The 19,933-nt window shown below is 33.9% G+C and overlaps 1 protein-coding gene across 4 annotated transcripts in view; it reads right to left on the bottom strand.

Annotated features, from left to right (window-relative positions):
- LOC113507828 (protein sax-3-like) overlaps positions 1 to 17,704 on the bottom strand; it is a 55,460-nt gene extending 37,756 nt beyond the window's left edge. For 2 of the 4 annotated variants that reach the window (XM_026890763.1, XM_026890768.1), the window contains exon 1: positions 17,584 to 17,704. The gene's annotated coding sequence lies outside the window, so the exon portion shown is untranslated. Of the gene's footprint in view, positions 1 to 3,399; positions 4,255 to 17,583 lie in introns of those variants that run through there. The other 2 variants (XM_026890757.1, XM_026890765.1) reach the window with 1 other exon arrangement.
- Between the last annotated feature and the right edge of the window lie 2,229 nt (positions 17,705 to 19,933).

Genomic DNA, 19,933 nt, shown 5'->3' with positions numbered 1-19,933 from the left:
AGTGATCCATTTGTTTCAAACTCAAGGTGATATCGAGTTTCTTGAATGAATTCAAACTTTTCGATTATCGGGTGTTAGATAACAATAGCAGATAAGAGCTGCTTTTATAGCCGAGATATTCTCGTAAAACGACGTTAAAAGTTTCATTTGATAGAGTGAAATGTTTATCGCAACCGATCCTTTGTATGGCTTTTTTATTTTTGTGATAACGTTTATATTGTTTGGCTACTCTGGAATTTTATTTATTCGGGTATAAGCTAATCCAATCGATGTCATCGCGTTCAAACGCGCTACAGTGTACAGTGGATGGGTAAAAGGTAAGCGCACTTTATTTCGGAACGCAGGGCGCACTAAGCGCTTTGCAGCGCTTCGCAAAAATGCGTGTACTCCAGTTTCGGACCGAAGTTTTTTTTTGGCAACAATTAAAATTTGACAAGCTGCCGATCGCTCGGATACCAAGTTCGTTATACACGTGAATTGTTTCCGTTGTGGAATTTATTTTGGTCTGGAGTGGCTTTTTGCACGAAGTTTGAATTCTAAGTATCTGAAACTTGATACTCGTAGGTTTTGGACGAGAACTTGGACGTTTCTTTTCATAATTGCATGGTTCATGCATCTACTTTATAATTTATGAAATGTAACCTACATAATCGTTTGCATATTCAGAAAATCAGTTTCACATCTTAATTATAATGACTATTAGCATGACAGGTAAGAACAATAACGAATATTAAATTATCGCTCGTGCAAGACAAGACACCTACAATACTTTTTCTTAGTTTCCCCTTCATTTTGCAAGCAGTACAGAGTTTTAAGCAGTTAAGTGGGCTGACGTTGATGCTGTAAATATGCGCATATTTCTCAAGTATTGTATGTAAAGTGTATGATACTGGTGACCTCAGAGGCGGGTGCATAAGGGGACGGATTTGAGCCATTAGTAGTCAATATAACTGTCTCGAGATGGAATAATTCATTGATACTATGAAGTGACTGTTTACTTTTAACCCGATTGTAGATTTGTGGTCTGCTGGTTTAGTACAGGATGTTCATTTTAAAATCATAAATCATGTCATCAAATCACCAATATGTAATTAGTACGATGGTGTTATATCTGTGAGCTATATAAAAAAAGAGGTTTTTATGCTATACAAGAAAATACTGCCTGAAATAACTACATTTAATTGGCTGACAATTCTGATTACAAATAAAAAAAAAAAATCAAACAATAAAAATAGAACTGAACTCTTCTAGATTATTCGCAAAGATTGTAGAAATATTTAAAACTATTTTTGTTTAAATGCCTGGGTGAAAGTTTTTATAAGTCTAATTATATTCGTTTGTTTAGACTAGTCGAAGCCGTACACGTCGCTTCTAACTAAAAATTGCGAAGTATTTATTTCAACAGCTTTATTTGCTATAAACTTTTTAAACAAAGTAAAGGCAATATTCTGATACACCTATGAAATTGTTCATGACATTAAGTTTGAAGCTAGGATCGTGAAAAATACCATTAAATTCGAAAGTCGTATCGTAAGTTTTATTTGTATTATAAGGAACATTAAGTATGTAACCACACAATTTCATAATGTTCAATTTTTATAATCGTTAAAATTAAGCACAAATATTGCATTCGTTGCTATTGGTGCTTTTAATGCCTGCATTAGGTGAGTCAACGATATTGTAACGCAATACCGCATTAACTAAAATGCGCAACCAAAAATGTAACATATAATACTAGGAATACACGAATACATCGACCGACAAATATATAAAATATTTGACATGTAACCCTATGTCAACAGGCCGTTAAAGTTAAAAAAAATACATATTTTATTTTTTATTTCCGTTGCAGTAAGTGAAACAAAATGAATGTATCAGATGTTACGGTTACAAGAACTAATGTATCTATTGTATGTATTGTATCTATTGTAACTCATGTTTCCGGCTTTTTGCTGGGCTGACAGCGAACCTAGCAATTACAAGGATTTGTATCACTGTACCATGAGGTTTTTGTTAATAGAAACTTTCGAATCGTGTTTTTGTGTATGTATTGTTGGTTTGTTAGTGATAAGGTATCACGTTGGAAGTAGTTAAAGAATGGATTTTTGAAATAATTATTGAGACCATAATATATAAATATCCTTTGATAACTTATTAGTACCTACTTTGATAAGTCACTAAACGTATTATTATAAAGATATTAAAACATGTCATTTTTAAATTGACATTAACTGGCACAAATGGAGAACCATTACAACAACTTTGACTTCTAAAAGTAAATCTTTAAAATCATTAACATCGACATATTTTTTCCACTCTAACTTTTAGTACATTTTCGCTAATTCATCGCGTCGCGCCGGCGTCGATAAGTGGTCCGCGGTTCGCCGGAACTCAGCTTTTTCAACCCGCAAACTCTTGAGAGCCTCGCAAAATGTCTTCGGAATGACTTTTTCTCTTACAAGTACATTTCGACATTTTTTTTTCACAATGGCAGCACTTAAGCTTGGCTATGTTGGTGTTGGCCGCTTGGGACAAATGTTTGTTAAACTCATTGGTTGGAGAAAATTATTTTGGAGATTGAAAGTTTGGTGATAAGTACTGTCACTATTTGTGTTTAGTTCGAGTATTGCTTTTGGTTTACACAATGTGTTTTGATTAACGGAGTAGCACCTGGTAGGTAATTTTACGGACGGCTAAGCATTTGGGTTTCGCGAAAAAAAGGGTTGATCCATAATTTCCGGACATGACGTATTGTACTGAGAATTGCAATGTTATAATGATTATGCATAAGTAAGGTTAGTCGTATATTGTATCAATGCGATTAGAGGAAGCTTTAAAACAAGTACATTATTGACTTTAATATCAACAAATCAAGGATGTGGATTGACAAAATATAAATCAAAATAGTGAATGTCAAATAATTCATAGAGAACTGGATTTTCAAAATAACCCTTATTATTTCAAAAATATACAACGATAATTAGATTATCAGATAAGCGTATGAAGTAACTTATTACACTTATAACCAAACAATGCTTGAACCGGTTGAAATACAAGAACAAGAACACATTTATCATAGAATCGCAATTTAAAATTGGAAATATGTAAGCAACGCAAGTAACATATTAATATTTAAATTAAGAATATCTTTGATATCCATAACACATCACATAGGTACGAATAAATTTTTGATGGACGAAGACTCATTAAACAAATAAAACCCCTGTCTTTAAAATATTGAACATAATTAATATCACATCCACATTACTAAATAGGTTTTTTTTTCATATTTACTGGTAAATAAATTAGACGTTTGGAAAATGATCAAAATGTGTTTAAATCGTGTCGTCCGGATTCTTAAATGAATCTTTTAAAATCGCAAAAGTAAACCATACTCACAATAATAACAAATCCATGTCAAGAACAAAAGGGTACAGTCTATCACAAAATCACTCAACAATCCACTAGAATACGAAATTCAAAAAAGTCACGTAGAAACACACTGACGTTTAAAATTCGCGCCAAACGCACGGAGCGAGCGACACCCTTCCCGCACGAGCGATGGGAACGAACTAAATCGGTCTCGCCGCCAGTCTAGACAAGGGCGGTGTAGCGAGGAAGGGAGGGGATAGGGCAAATCAACCCCGGCCAACATTCGCCCAAAACGTCCAAGCTCAAACATCAATAAGGAAGTATCTTATTAAGTATTAATAACGGCGACTTTGTACTTCAATTAGATAAAATCATTTGACGTGATATCCAAACAGATTCGCTGCAGGCGATACCGAAGTCGGATAATTAATGCGTTTCCGAATTGAAAACTTTTGGTCTGGGAGACTGTGAGTGAAGTTGCTTGTTTGTTTTTCAGTTGCGTCGGTTTTAATTTTGTTTGTAGAGTTTTCAGTTATTCATATTTAGAATATAACTTTATGGCTGGCTCTTTGGCGATTTTTTGCTACTTAAAAAATATTCTATTTAAGTAGAAGTAAGAAAATGGAATAATATCAGAGCAAAGGAATAAGAACTGAGCTCCTTAATATTCAGTGTATAATTTTACGTGTCCCAACAGAATTCGTCTAAAGAGTCTCAGAACGCAGAATTTGCGAGCTCATGCCGAATTCGAATTGAAAATTAGTCTAGGTAAGAATTAAGGAATACTGGAAAAATAAACTGGTTTTCTCCGCAATATTTTTTCCCGTTAATGCGTAGTCAATGACTCTTAAGACTAACAATCTCTCTATTTATTGTTCTAGTCTACATGTTTATTTGAGAAAGCAAATAATGTTTTTTGATATCCCGTGGGCGATTGATAAGCTCTATGCTTACGTCATGTCCATCATTCGCCTGTCTGCATATCACTATGGAGAGCCGGATTAATTCCTCTTTGCACATGTTGAAAAATAAACCGACCTGTCTCTGCGTGTTTCACTGGTAGTGGAATTTGCTACACACTGAGATACCCAAACCTACATACAAGAATGTTGGAAGTATTTTTTAAATCATAACATTTTTTTTATTTGTTTTGTATTCTCTATCTACACATAAGCGAGTTGGCGGTAGAGCAAGATCGTACTATTACAGTTATCCTAAAAAAGTATCTTCCATATTAAATTACACATCGAATTCAAAAGTTGAATTTGCAACGTGTTTATAGCTAGAAAGTTATCTATCCGCAAATCAGCAAACGCTCTGAGAGATTTACAAGCGTGAGGAATAAGCAACAATAAATAAACATACCAATTAAAAGAAGTTCTAATCGTTGTTTTTCTGTAATTCTAGTTACAATAAACAATGATCTGTCTTTTCTGCAATAATTTTGCCTGTTCTATTTGTCTTGCTTTCCGTTTTAATGTGTAGCTGAAATTCAGGATTCCCTGAACAAACAATGCATGGTTTATGTTAAGTGAATAATATTGTTATAAAATAAATAGGTTGCGGTTTGCACGTAGGCGGAACTGTTTTCAATATAGGACAATACTGCGAAACAATAATATGAAGTCATGTAATTATAGTTCTAAGTAAACGTAAGTTTTGTTGAATTAATGCTTGTACGGTGAACCAAATTCATATAAACGTTGCTTTTCGAAAATCAACCGTAACACTAAGACTTAAAAGACACTATTTGATCGTCATTATCCGTTATTCAGGTGACTTGTCTTATTCTATGAAAACAAAATGCTACATAAATCACGATGAAGAAATAAGTTTCGTTATAATATTTACACTAAGAAATAAAAACAATGCAAAAAATCGAAGACTGAAGCCAAAAAAAGTATTGTCGAAGACCTCGTGACTTACAAAATCCTGAGAACTTTCAACTGAAGAACTTTTATTTTAACAATAAAACATAAGAAAGTTTCCAGACGAAAAGTTACGTAACATTGAATTCTAAAACACACTACAAACGTAGGTATAACATGTAAGTATGTAAAAGTACCTATAATTTTCAGTTATTCTTTAAGCCAATTAAGCCTTTAACGTCCATGGTCTATTTCAAAATAGTAATATAGAATATCAAAGAACCAAAGGAAAATCTGCAAAAGCAAAAAAAAAGAAACCTCCCTTTTTATTAAAGCCCCGATCTCATCAGTTAGAAATAGCTAATAGATAGGAGTTCTATTAATAAAATGTCTGCATCGCCATTGCACTGGATGCTGAGAATAATCCGTATTGATCTGGTTTAAATTTAGTTCAGTACAGTACGTAAAAGGAAATGCTGTGAGCGCAGAAACACGTTGAACTCGATGTGAAAATCGTTTGGATTTGGTAATGTTTTAGTTTAATTGCTCATTGGAATTATCTGTTCTGTTCAGTGCCTGTTAAATAGTTAGAGCGCAGTTTGTTTTTTTTTTAAGAACGTTTTCTTTTGTCACGAAAGTAATTGGTAAAGTGCTGACGATGCTGATGTTGTTTTGTTTTAGAACAGCTTAAGCTATATAAGCTGTTAGCCGAGAAAGAAGCTGTTAAGAAAACTACCTGCCGGTGTCACTAAGCACATTTTCAATCTAATTATACACTTTAGAATGTTTATTTTCAGAAAAATCTAGTAAAATCTAAAATACTGGTATTCAGACCAAAAATTATGTACTTAATAAAGAATTACGTTTAATAGATAGTTAACTAACCAGCGCGGGCGGTGGCCGACTCTATAAAACGATAGTAAAATAGAATTAAAAATAAACCACATTATGTTTGTCCATATTCCTTGTAATCCATCTCAAAGAGATGCGGGTTGTAATGACAAATTGATGCACTTATGACGCGTCGTTTTAATACCACACAGTTTATACCGGCACTGAATAATAGAGCTGTGATGATGCTGCAATAATGTATTTTAAAGATAGTACAGACAATACAGGCGTAGGGCTGTACGCGTTCAACTCGTTTAAAAACAAAAAAACAGAATTCTGTATCTTGTGTGACGTGGAGATGTCAAATTTTGAAATAAGAATACTAAACTCATTGTACTGGCATGTTCCAAAATACATAAGTCTAGAAATTGAATATGAGTTGTACTTTAATAATACGATTAGAAATGAAAGAAAATCCCACATAGTTTTAGTACCATAAACTTTTTTTATGAAATTATTTTACACATGCATTGAATAGTTGTTACAAGAAAATATGATAGCCATTAAGGGCAGTCAACGTTTTTGAGAAAAGCTTCAATTTAAACACCATTTAAATACTTAAGCACGTGCACGATAGTACCAACTACACAACGAAATACCCAAAACTGTCATAACGTATTACAATGTGTACTTACTACCAGGGTTCTGAGAAATAACACGAATTGTTGACGTAAAACTATAGTGACGTGCAACAGACTGGTTTATCGTTAGTTTGCGTTAAGAACTAGTTGAGTGTAGCACTAGTTAATCCCCTTCGTTAATCTCACAGAATCTTAAGATAAAGCTTTCTTAGGCCGTCGCCTCTCCGCACACATTATTATCATCAATGGCTGTATTCTAATGCCTTACAGTAAATTGTTAATCTTGTGGAAGCGAGATGCAGATATAGGCATTGTATAGCGCTGTCTCCCTTCTACGACAGCAAATTCTGTTCCAACGGTTTATGTTCAACGCGCAATATTCATGAATATTAACATAAACAGCGTTTTGGTTGTTAAGTTTAGAATTAAATTAAAATAATATCTATTAAATTAATATCCAATTTGGTTAATACAAATATGTGGAATAGAATTAGCGATTAATCATAATGAAATTAACAATGCATGCGCGTGCATTGTTTAAGCTTTTGTTATATTAATTTTAGTTTAATCCGAGTATAGCTCATGTTTAGCAAATATTTTGTTCGTGTTTTATACAGTTGTAGTAGTGTTGGCTTTAACTTACTTTCGTTGAGATTTGAGTTTTAAAGGTTATAAAAACAAAGACAGAAATTTGGTTTTTAGAAACATTTCGAAGAAGAAACTCAAACCCTTTCTGAGTCTTATATTATTCTTTCTTATGGTTCCGTACAAAAATACCAAAAATGTAAGCCTATTATTGGGGCACCTCTGTCTAGAGGCTGTATCTCAGAAGCCGTGATTGCTATATAGTTGATAGACACATACATAGTTCAATTTTTTTAGATGTTGTATTCTGTTGCTGTTAAACAAATAAAAGCTTAAGCTTGCGGTTCCCGTTATAAATCAGTTGTCTGAGCGATAAAGTTATCCAGCCTGAAATGTACTTGTCAAACTGATTTGTTTTACTTCAGTCGATTTTCTAGTCTGACTCGCGCTTGACTGGTTTTTACAAAGTTTCTAATATTTTTTTGCATTATAACAAAAAAAGATTCCTTATAACAATCCATGTTCTAATTCGCCTCTTTTATGTGGGTATGTGAAATGTTCTACGGTGCTCATGCAATTACAACGGGTGCGAGTCGCAGGCTAAACTAGCGGTTTCCCACGCGTTCCTACGTACAATTAATACACTAAAACGTTTCCCTAAAGACGGTTTAAATGTTGTTGAAAACCGCATTAGAGTCCGCATAGCAACAACAGGAGTGTATAAGCTCAACAAATGATAGATGACCAAATTTGGTCTGCTGTAAATAATGTAGCCCCGAAAATGTACCTTTGTATTTTTTCAGAAGATAGAGTTCGCTCGCAGCTGGTTTCTTAGTCTCATAGTGTTTTGTATTTGCCTGAAAGTGTATTACTTAATTATTGTAGGTATATATATATCTATACTTCTATACTAATATATAAAGCTGAAGAGTTTGTTTGTTTGTTTGAACGCGCTAATCTCAGGAACTACTGGTCCAAATTGAAAAATTCTTTTTGTGTTGAATAGACCATTCATCGAGGAAGGCTTTAGGCTATAAAACATCATGCTGCGACTAATAGGAGCGAAGGTGTAAAATGTAAAAAAAAGGGCAGGTATTGGTAAATCATAACTTATAGGTATCTTCTACCCACGGGGACGAAGTCGCGGGCAAGAGCTAGTTCTTTTATATATTTAAAGTTTTTGCTGTCGTCAACTGTCGGTTTTTCGCAGAGCATTTAGAAAGCCGTGATGGGTTTACGAATCAGAGTGCTACCCAATGTCGACTTTGACATTCGAAAAAAATATGTTTTTATTCTGTTTTAAATTACTTTTGGAATGCTAGTTTTCATTGAGCAATGTATAGTTATGTATTTTTGTTTAATTAGTAGCGCAAATTCCCTTTGCAATATATCCTCCAATACCAATATTACAAAGAAATATTACCCGTCGATATTTCGAGTTCATTTCTTTAACATCTTCCTTCATCTTCACACATAATATGTGTCTATTAATATCGTTCACTGGGTTTAAAAGAAACGTTTATGTCTGTGTCACTAGATGCCTGCCCGGTAGCTCTAGACAATAAAACAATGGAACAAGACAGTCGGAAAAGCTTCCTTCCCAAAACAATTAATTTAACAGCTGTAGACAGATTTAAGAATTAATAATACACTGAGTAAGTGGTGGCCTTTCGTTTTGAATATGAAGTGGTAGAAAGGAGTTGTTTTAGTTAATGATTTGGTTAATACAGAAACTGAAGGAAAATGTATCAACTGTCTTTATTAATTTACCCGTATTTTCAGCTTACCTGTGTAGATTTAGTAACAACTTGGTTTGCTTAGCATATTTTTTTGCACATTACTTGATTTTTTAATTAGGTAACAGATTTCCGAGATTCCGATTCCGATTTAGAATTCAGAGGAATGTTTAATAAAATATAGGTAAGTAGGTACCATGAAACATTTAAACACTGAATAAATATGTTTTAATTACCATAAACAGTCGAACGAGTAACCTAAACCACGACACCTAGATTTTACGATGACAACGGTCAAGACCTTTGTCTAAACGAATACAAGTAAATACCTATGAAACTGTAATAAAACCTCGCTTCTTTGTTCCAAACAAGGGCCTGTTACCTGAAAACAAAGACTATTGCCCCAAGGTACTAAACTTCACCCAATCAGACAGGTGAATTATCCGTATAATTAAACAGCCTTCAACGAAAGTAGCTTAGATAATTTAATTAATGTTCCTCGAAAAGTGCAACTTAATTAAAAGTTGATTCGACAAGAGTTCCTAATCTGAACGGTCACGATTTATTTTCAGAGGTAACAATTTAAACTTTTTTCAAGAATCATGAATAAATTTAAATTACGAATTTGATTAAATATCTGCACATTTATTTTATTTACGTTAAGTTATTCTACGCGCTGGCCATATAATAAAATAATAAAAAAGTTACAAAACTGTTCCCAATATTCTATTTTTAAACCCTTGCCTTTTTTCCAGCCAATTACAAAAAGTAAACCTGTGCACAGAAATAGCCTAATAATAGATGGCGAAAACACCTATTAATAAGCTTTATTAATAAGCTTCTTAATTAATTAATAATTTCTTCGAAGGTACCTGATGTAAGCTGGTTGGTGAATGCTCTGGCGACTCAATAAGCGAACGTGTCGGAACTTGTAAATGCTCAACTATGCTTAAAGTCGAACACTCCATGACTCAACTAGATTCCCGCTAAATTCACTGCCGCCATGTTCATTTGCGCAACGAGTTTTATGGAAATTAATTATGTAGATTGTGCTGTATTTTCAGGTAATTGTTAATAATGGTTAATTTTATAGAGTTATGTTCTCTTTGCACTTTCAAGTGTTATAAATTGTATTTATGTTTTCTAGTCTCATGTTACATAGCCGAGTAAAGGTGCGCCACCTTACAGTAAAATCATTATTGTTTGGTGATAAATGTTAATCAAAAAAATTTGTTAAGTATTAACTTTTATAGTTCAGTAATTAAACTTAACTTCGTAACTTGTTACCAAAATTAACTGAACTCCAGCTCCACATTATAAAAACTGAACCAAATTCCACCGAGGGAATATTTTCACAAATGTTATAACTTAGTATAACAGAAACATGATACAATGCGACGTAACACATAACATAACGTAACATTACAGTAGCTTTATCTTACTAATGCACATGTGTAATACAAGAGAAGGCCGGGATCTTATTATGAAGCGAAAATGTGAAGTGATATTTTACTACCGCAGACGTTTCTGTTTAGTTGAATAAAGCATTTTGTTTATTTTAATATGTGCTGTAGAAGTGATAATTTAATGAGGGGAGTTTTTTTTGCTCGTTTTAAGTCTACTAGAAAACCAGTCAGGCTGGGCAAAGTTTCATTTTTTTCAGGTTTAAGTCGATTGATAAAAAGGAAAAGTTTTTATGAACGTTTGAATATTGTGTCATAATATATATGTAACGTAATACTATGAAATGTATAAAAGTAGGTACCAAATATATATTTTAGTAGTTAATGTGGCAACCATCGACGTTATTTAAATAGCTAGGATTGCTAGAAGGTAGACCACGAAAAAGGCAGGACGATGAGATTCAACCGAGTAGTTCAAAAAAGATCAGATTGGAGGCCTATCTGCAAACAACAAAGAGATCTGCAAAAAACTTCGAATATTTGAATTAGAATTAGATTAATATTAAAGATTAGTCGTTTTATGTGTATTTAATTATACCTTAGTATTATTACCTTCAAGTCTTTATTCTTAAATCTCTTTTTCTTTCCACATTTGAATCTTGTAGGTCTAGCAAATGCAAGAATTAATTAGATAATATTTATGAGACACATTTCAAATGTTAAGGTAGATTTTCTTTAAATAGAATAAAGAGCTTAACTACCACTTGCCACAAACCAGCCCGAGCTTACCTCTTGATACCTTCTCGAGATAACATTTCACAATTACAATAATAACTGGTGTTCTGCCAACGTTGCACGTAAACACAATTTTCCTTACAGCGTGGTCAAGTCCTGTTTACAAGACAGCCTGGAAGCGTTCCAAAGTTTCACTACCATACTCATTACTACACTACTGTCTACTGTCTGCTGTTCACAGAATGCCCCTGAAATCTTTTAGTGGGCACTTCACTTGCCGTTTTAATTCTGTCTCTACATTGCGTGCTTCGTTAAACTCAAGAGGCTATTTGGCTCATGTTTGGACGAAGTGGGATGCCCATTATTTTTGTCGTGTGGACAAATTATGACTTATTTAGGTGTCGTTCATTGCGAAAGCTAGGTAGGTACGGAAAGTACTCGGAATACATTATTTAAGTTAAAACTTTAAGCGATATTACTTAAAAAATAATTCTCATTGATCCCTAAGTCTCTATCAGGGTTATTGGGAAGACCCTGAATGGGATATAGTTTTTATAAGTTTATGTTTGACTTATCTCCTTTATTATACAACATATTACACGTCGCACAATAAAAGCAAATAAAAACGACCTAAAACTTTAAATACAAGCCAACATCAATTTCGTCTCCGAATTTTAGTATCATTATACAATGGTACCAAAGCGCATACCTCATTTCGGTCCGATAGGCATTCTCTATAAAAACACAGCTGCCATCAACAAAGCGCCTACCCCGATAGTCCCGATGGTCACTTATTGTTCAACACGGACCACGTACAATCGACAACATCACAGATCACCCGTCTCTATGACAAAACGACTTGGGTTTTGTACCAAGCTTTAGAAACGATCGCAACTATGTATTTCCAACAATAACATACTTTTTTCACTTTACTCCTTCACATGCACAGAGTAAAATAGTTTAATAGAAAAAAACTGATATACTGGTGATTTATTTAAGTTGTCTATAGTGTTTTTCGATGTGTGATGTCCCCATGTTACGCGTAGGTCGATGTCGTTTATTTTGACAAACGGACGTGAATTCCCTTTGTTGTCTTTAGTGCGATATATCAACGGTTGACACTTAATTCTGTACGAAAAAAAAAACTTGAATGGAACCTTTTTTGAATTCGAATCGATAAAGTTAAAATGTTCGATTATTGAATGGTACCATTTCAATTTTTTATCGGTGATACGTAACTACAACTTTTGCATGTGAGCTTGGTACACGTATTTATTAAAAGTCGTTAAAATTTATAAGTATGCAAGTATGCGTTCCAATAGTAAGAAAAGCTTTACTTTGAATAAAAATGTCACCTGTTATAATCGAAATAATTAACCGAATGGTTTCTAATAACAAATGATTTATTATCACACCAATAGAATTTCAATAGACTCGACCACCCGCTTACTCACTAACGATGTCGTTTTGTGGACAATAGTGGTGTTACAATGCAAGAATAACGACCTTCCGAGACACTGCCATAGATACTGATGCTAGCTAAACAGCCAAAAACAAAAGACGAATATAAATCACCGAGTACACGCGTCTGAATGCAAATATAACAGAGTTCCACCCTTCAAAAATGCACTCTAAACCATTGCAATAAGGCAGCATATACCAAAAAGGGTAGAAGCGTAAAATTTAAAATGGTGATGCTTAACTGTAACCGCTTCTGTGTAAACAATAGACTTTTACACTCCACATTATTACGTTTGTAACATAATTATTGGTCCATTGTTAGGCATACGATTCTCAAAAATGCCTCATGGGTGTTAAATGGGCCACAATTGTTTGCCAGCGGGCCGAGAGTGGACAAAATATTTTTACCGCAACTTGGAACGAATTAATTGTGAGAAGGATCAATTGTTCTTTTGGCAAAGGTTGTAAATTATTGAAGACTGTGTTCCGAAATGCATTGAACGTAATACACGCGTATTAGTCGAACTAAAACACAAAGGATTTAAATAAAGACTTCAGACAATTCTTGATATATTTACAACCTTCTTTCCGTCACTTTATTGTATTATTTTAGTACGATGTTAAAAAGAGAGGTGTATACGTATTACACAAGCTGTGATTATCCTGCATAAAAATGAGCAACTTTTAACGTCGATATAATTCAACTTATCCATGTAATTTAAATATTACATCCCTATAAATTTCGTAAATATTTTCAGTAATAGAGGTGAACGACTACGTAAACGCGTAAACCTGACCACAGCCGGTGCCTAATTACCCTATCTGCGTCCTTCTCTATGTCTGGGGAAAAGACGGGGACAGACAATTCGATAGACACCCCTTCTCGACAATTTACGGGCGTGGAGCGTTCCTGTTAATCTAATTGGCGCTTTCACGTTTAGTTTGCCGTCGCCTTGACCTTTTGTAAATGCATTTTGTATGTTTTATGTTGTTGGCTTTGATAATTAAGCCATCGTGTAGGGGGAAGCGTTTCCGTTCTTACTATTTGATTTATATATTGATTCGTGTGAGTTACGGGTTCAAACGGGGTTGTAGAGTTCCGGATTTCAACTACGTTACTGGTAATACATGATAATTTATACGTTACTAGAGAAAATATTAAAAAAATGTGTGGTCTAGTAATATTTCGTAAAAGAATCCAAGACTATTTACGACAACAACCGGCAAGAAACTCCAAGTTCAGGAATTGAAGACTAGTTTATTGGAACTACATTCTCCCTAGCGACAAAAAAATAACCTGTCAATCAATCAGTCTTTCAGAAAAACATACAAAGATGATTAGAAAAGCTCTTTCTCTATACACGCAGAGGTAATTGCGTGCGTACCTTTTGTGAGTGTGGACCCTCACAATCCGAACATTGTTGTTACTCATCGCATGACAGGCCAAATTAACACATCGTCCAATCTATGCTCCCTCCAGTCTGTATGTATGGAGGGAAAGTTTTGTAATAAACGAATTGATGTACGGTCCAATTAGTACTGTTCTGATAATGTGTTCTGTGTAAAATGACTGTAGTTTTGGTGGCGAAAATATGAACTTGTAATCTGACTGATCGATAAAACACATGAAGAGTATTTCCAACTGAAAAGGTGAATTTTTGATAATGCCTTTTCCTTACTCTGTATGACTGTATGTACATGTAGGGTAAAGTATATTATTATCCCCGTTTTACTTTAGCTATCACTCAAGACACGCGCTATTAAAAGCTTGCTTAACAGAGCGTATTCTTTAACAGGCACTCCAAGTTGCCTTCAGCCTACCCACCCATACCAGTATATATGTATGTATAAAGTTTTGCACACAACAGTAAGATAGCAAAAAACTTGACTTAAAAGATAGCAATTTGCAATATTATACAATAATTAAATATTAGCTTATAACAAAGCAGATACGTTTTTTAGAAAAAATATGAAATAACAGCTGATTTTGCTTGCTTCCATTTGTTTCTCGTGATCTAGGCAAGTGTTCCTCAAAATGACAGCGCAATTATCTGAATATCTTTCACACAAAACTATTACCAACATTATTTACCAACGCATTTCGTCATGATACGACCGTGAGAAAACTTGGGAAGTAATCTGGAGGAAATTTTAGTATCGCGTGTTCAAATAGGGGAAGACGCACGCGATCCGGTTTTCTTTGCTAAAGAAATGCCGCTTATGATTTACTGGTTCGCTTCAAATAAATGTTTTGTGGAGAAAGGATTCCCGAGATGGATTTTTGCGTAGGATAGGTAATTATTTATTTATGGGTCTTATTAGATGGGCGATTATAAGTGCAGATTTTGAGGTAGATTGTGTTTCAGCCTCTTTGTTATATGAGCGTATGTTTATTTTTATTTTAGTGCCTGTCAAATACAATTTAATGGGGTATGGTGGCATTAATGATGTCACCATTGTAGCGCCACGCTGTAAAAACTTTCATAACTTACGTCCTTAATTTACAAAATAATATCTATCTTTAAATAAAAAAGGTTTAAACTTTACTTTAATTGAAACGATCATTTATTAAGACCATATGTAAAGTTTCGTTCCCTTACTAATTGTCCATCGTACAGGATATATATTGCCCGTCGTTAAACTTTAAGCCAACTCGCTCTTGAAATCAACCAAACTGCATAAATCACATTGATGTCTGGACTTCTACTCTAAAAAGGTAAAAGTCAATGACTATTTTAATACCACATTGATGACGCCTGAAATAGACGACAGCATTCTCTCTCAACATCATATTAGAGCCGTTTTATAATATTCAACCTTCAGTCAATTTATTAAAGAGAACCGCTTTCATCACAGTATCCGTAGCATTATGTTTTCCTATTACTTTCATAATATTTATTTTACATGGCTCAATGGCGTTTGACTAAAAACGTACTTTATTTGTAATGACATAAAGTTCCATTTTGGTGGATGAATAAGGTTTATTCAGTACCGTTTCAAGTTGGGCGACTCCATTTCTTTCGCCGCCCGTAATAATGTTTGGCGATTTATCAAATCGCAATTTCGTAATAGATACCCGCTTGATCTGAATGAAGATAAAAAGTTATATATTGTCCCTTCATTTACGCTTAATTGAAATGGTCATTTGGCGAAATAGATGTAATAGGAAAATAATGTCTGGGAAATACCTACTTCATGGTTTTATCTCAATTTTATGTATTTTTATTTATTAAGTGAGGAAGTCTCGCCATTAACTAAGCATGATTTCATGTTTTTTTTTTTAATAAGCGAGTAATTTTTTTACGCGTATGTTGTTTGAGTGGCGATTTCAAAAGTGGGTAAACGTGGCAAAAAATGGGAACACAGTACGCCTGTTTTTATTATATACTACTTATTTATATAAATAAACAATCCTAAGCGTAGGCGGCTATATGTATACGTAATAACATCTTTTGTTGTAGCCTTTTGTACCCCGCTATCTGTTTTATCGCTACCTCTTTGTGTTCCAACAACTATCATATCCCAATCCAATTTTTGAACGATATGTTCTAATTCGAACCAATAAGGTTCAAAATCAAATGCCAACGGTTGTACGAACATCATTTTCTTATTGTTTTCTTCAGTGATACACCAAAGATGACAATAGATTTAAATGACTTTATTCCTGATGGTTTGTGTCCGGTACTGTCGCGTTCAAAAGCGACGGTAATTTATGTTATTCTTTTTAAATTCGTGTTTGCTGTTGGTACAAGTGAAACAGATAGGGTCTAAGAATAATATTTGAATAATCGTGACTGGGATCTCGAAGGGTTATTTTTGTTTGACGATGACCTTTGCTTTTTTGGTAAAAATAGAGTAGAATGTTCAGTTGAATGTATTTATGGTGCTTTTTTATTTGAAATGAATTAACAATGATGTAGTTCCACGTAACGCGTGTGAGGTCGAACGTGTTGACAACGCAAACAATGTTTTAGTAATATTTATCGGCGTTTGTTTTCAAAATAAAAAAAAGTTTGAAGTAATAAATGTGCATTGAAACAAACTAAATTACTGGTTATAAAATATCATAAAATCCCTAGTCGTGCAATTTAATATCATCAACTTTGTATCTTTGTTATCTATTAACTAACACTTCAATAATGTCATGTTAGTAAAATATATCTTTGAACGTAATTACGTTAAGTAAGTTTCTATTGACTGTAACTACACATTTCGTGCAAAAATTGGCAAACTATTTTAACCTAACATTATTTTTTCTCAACACTATCATTGTAAAGAGCTCCTTATAGGAATTGCTACAAAATAATTTCAGCAGGCGTTTTATAACTACAAAATAAATTTAACGTTAATAATTGTCACAACAATAACAGTTAAAATACTTAAGCTTGTAAATTATAATGCCTGTTATCCAGTAACAAATAATATCACGCTACGTTACCACGTAATACGTCGTGGCCACGCGAAACTTTATAATTATTGTTTTTACAACTAATTAAATGCAGTATTATTTATTCATATTTCACTCACACTGGCATTATTTATGCTAACAGTTTTGTCGGCGACATCCATCATTTTTGTTTTATTTTTTTTGTCTCGCAATTTAAATTAATCGTGCAGGAAAATATAATGATTAATTTTTTAATGAATTATTTCTTTTAATTATTATATTAATTTATTTTGTGTAAGGGTAAGGGTAAAAAACAATGTATTTTATCAAATTTTACACTGATAATTATTTTAGTACCTTGCAAAGCATGAAAATTTTTCGTAAATAAATGTTTTCTTTTAACAGAGTATGTGTTTTTCTTATTAGAAACTTATATTATAATACGTAATTTTACCTTCATAAATAGAATACGTATGGAATTAATTATATAAAAAAAATATCTATTAAATTTTCTATCAATAAAGAAGAGACTTGATATACTATCTTATAAGAACACCAACTTACTCGACATCCATGAGACACCAACAAGTCCAATCACAGAGTAATATAATAACACAACACAACACTCGCAAAATACCGGCGTTACGAATACGATGGGCGGATTTGCCGCCCAAGCGCGTGCACCCTCCCCGGCAGTCAGAACGGTACTGAGGGGGGACCATCGGGACAGGGACTACAGACGCGCGCATCTCTACCTTAGACTGTATATAGCCTTCATATGTTTCCAGGTAGATTTAAAGGAACAGCTGTTTTTGTGATCAGAAAACGCTTAAGCAAGGGTGGTGTTTGGGGAGAGGCATTGTTAAAATTGAAGGAAACTATCTAATATTAGACATGAAGAAATTAGTTAGAAGATCAAATCTTTTCTGATGTTTTGGTATCGCATTTATGTTTACACTTGAAAAAAATGTCACAAATATATGAATCAGGCAATATACATATTATCTATAGGTAGTTAAACAAACGTACAATAAGTACGAACATGAATTGCAAAAACAACTAAGCAATAACAGCCCTATTGCCCACTTAGAGACAACATAAACGAAAAAAAAGTCCAACAAACTTGAGCTTAATTAATCGTCCGAAGAAAATCAACGGAGCATAATTTTTATTGCACTTACAAAGATAAATGCGTTCATGTGTCACACGTCGACAGTACTGCGATATATTTCCTCAGCCAAGGAAAAATTACGCACAATAAAAACTCGAGTTCCCGAGAAATTAACGATGTACCAGTTGACAGCAACTCAGCTTATCTGAGGGTTTTAATGGCCGGGGAAAGTAACAAAATGGTGACATACTCAGGTTACGCTCTGGGACGTAAATTTTGTTAAGTAATTAAAACACGACGTTACTTCAGCTGCAATAGATATTCGTCTAAAAGTTTGTATGGTAGCCAGCTAGGTATCTGGATTTAAGGACTTAGATGTTCAAAGCGTTAGAAGAAAAAAAACCAACAGAATTTTGTAGTCCCAATCAGTATTCTTTAACTTATTAACCGAAACTGTCACGTTCTCAGATTCACTTAACGCAACCTAAATATGTTTCATGTTTAATATCTCTAGGTTTTCACACCACACCATTAACTGTTTTTCTTTTTTCGTAATGAAATGTTTTCCACCATTTAATTCTTTTATTTTCCCTTTTGTATCGTGTTTAAGCCATTAGTCTTAGAAATTTTTATTAGCCACAATAAGCGGATTGTCTTCTTACGATAAAAGCTCCGAATCTTTTTATCGGGACGAAAAATATATTTTTAAGCAAAATGCTGAAATGTCAAAGTTTAATGACCAGTTAAAGAAACACGAGTAAAGATAGTAACAATGTGAGAGTTCATTGAGATAAAATACTGGTTTTCCCGGAAGGATAATAAAGGATCAGAATTATTTAAATAGACGAATATAAATACATCAATGTCGTAGAATTTACTAAATAATCAAACTATTTTTATTTATAAAACCTAATTAAATTTAAGACCAAAGCTTGTAAATTGGTGTTTCCATACAAAAGAATAAAAAGAAGCAACTCGCCACGCTCTTCCAAAAGCCCTTAATACTAATAATGTGGCAATGACACTAGCGATTTTCTTTCGAGCTCTCTACTGTACTGAACGCACTTTTGAAAACACCTCCACAACCAGATTCCAAGACCCTCCATCAGAGTTCATACTCCCCCGTTACACATTGACATTGAACTGGTAAGAGCGGCAGGGTAGGTCTAGATATAATGGTTTGGTGGATAAAAAGTGAGATACATGTTCCTCTTTGGACTATTAATCAATGTCCCCTAAAAGCCTCCGAGCTACACAAAAAATTAACGCAGTACAATTGTATGAGAGAATGTGCTCATGTGTGGTTGTACCTTTGTTATACAGGCTTCTATTTGGCTATAGTTATGTATATTAGGCGTTTTGCTGGCCCCTAATGGTCACTCCTGTTTTGGAGTGAAATGGACATATGTATTCCGCTCGGCTTGTAAACTGATTTGATGTTATGTTACTTTGCTATGGTATTTTATATGAATGTTAAAAATCTTTAGCCAGAAAATAAACACATTTGGGTCACCAGGGTGTCAGACAAATTACTGTTTGGGGTACTTACTCATTATTTGTCATCCAACGAATTTCTTCGCGTTTAGCCTATTTTCACGAAACCTGAAACTGAGTCGAACTTGCAACACTGAGTCGCAAGTTATATTTTGGGTATAAAGTATGGTGCACTAAGCTTCGGTCGTAATACCTGGTAAAGTCTCACTGAGACCCGTATCCTACGACTGTGGGGAGCGGTGCTCTCTATGTGGTGCAGTGGCGCTATCGGCTAACCATAAAGCGTATTGGAGTAGTTTCTTCTGAACA

The sequence above is a fragment of the Trichoplusia ni genome, chromosome 2 (genome assembly GCF_003590095.1).
Source record: "Trichoplusia ni isolate ovarian cell line Hi5 chromosome 2, tn1, whole genome shotgun sequence".
In the NCBI taxonomy this organism is placed as follows: domain Eukaryota; kingdom Metazoa; phylum Arthropoda; class Insecta; order Lepidoptera; family Noctuidae; genus Trichoplusia; species Trichoplusia ni.
The sequence above is the reverse complement of the archived record's forward strand: the minus strand, read 5'-3'. Positions and strand labels throughout refer to the sequence as shown.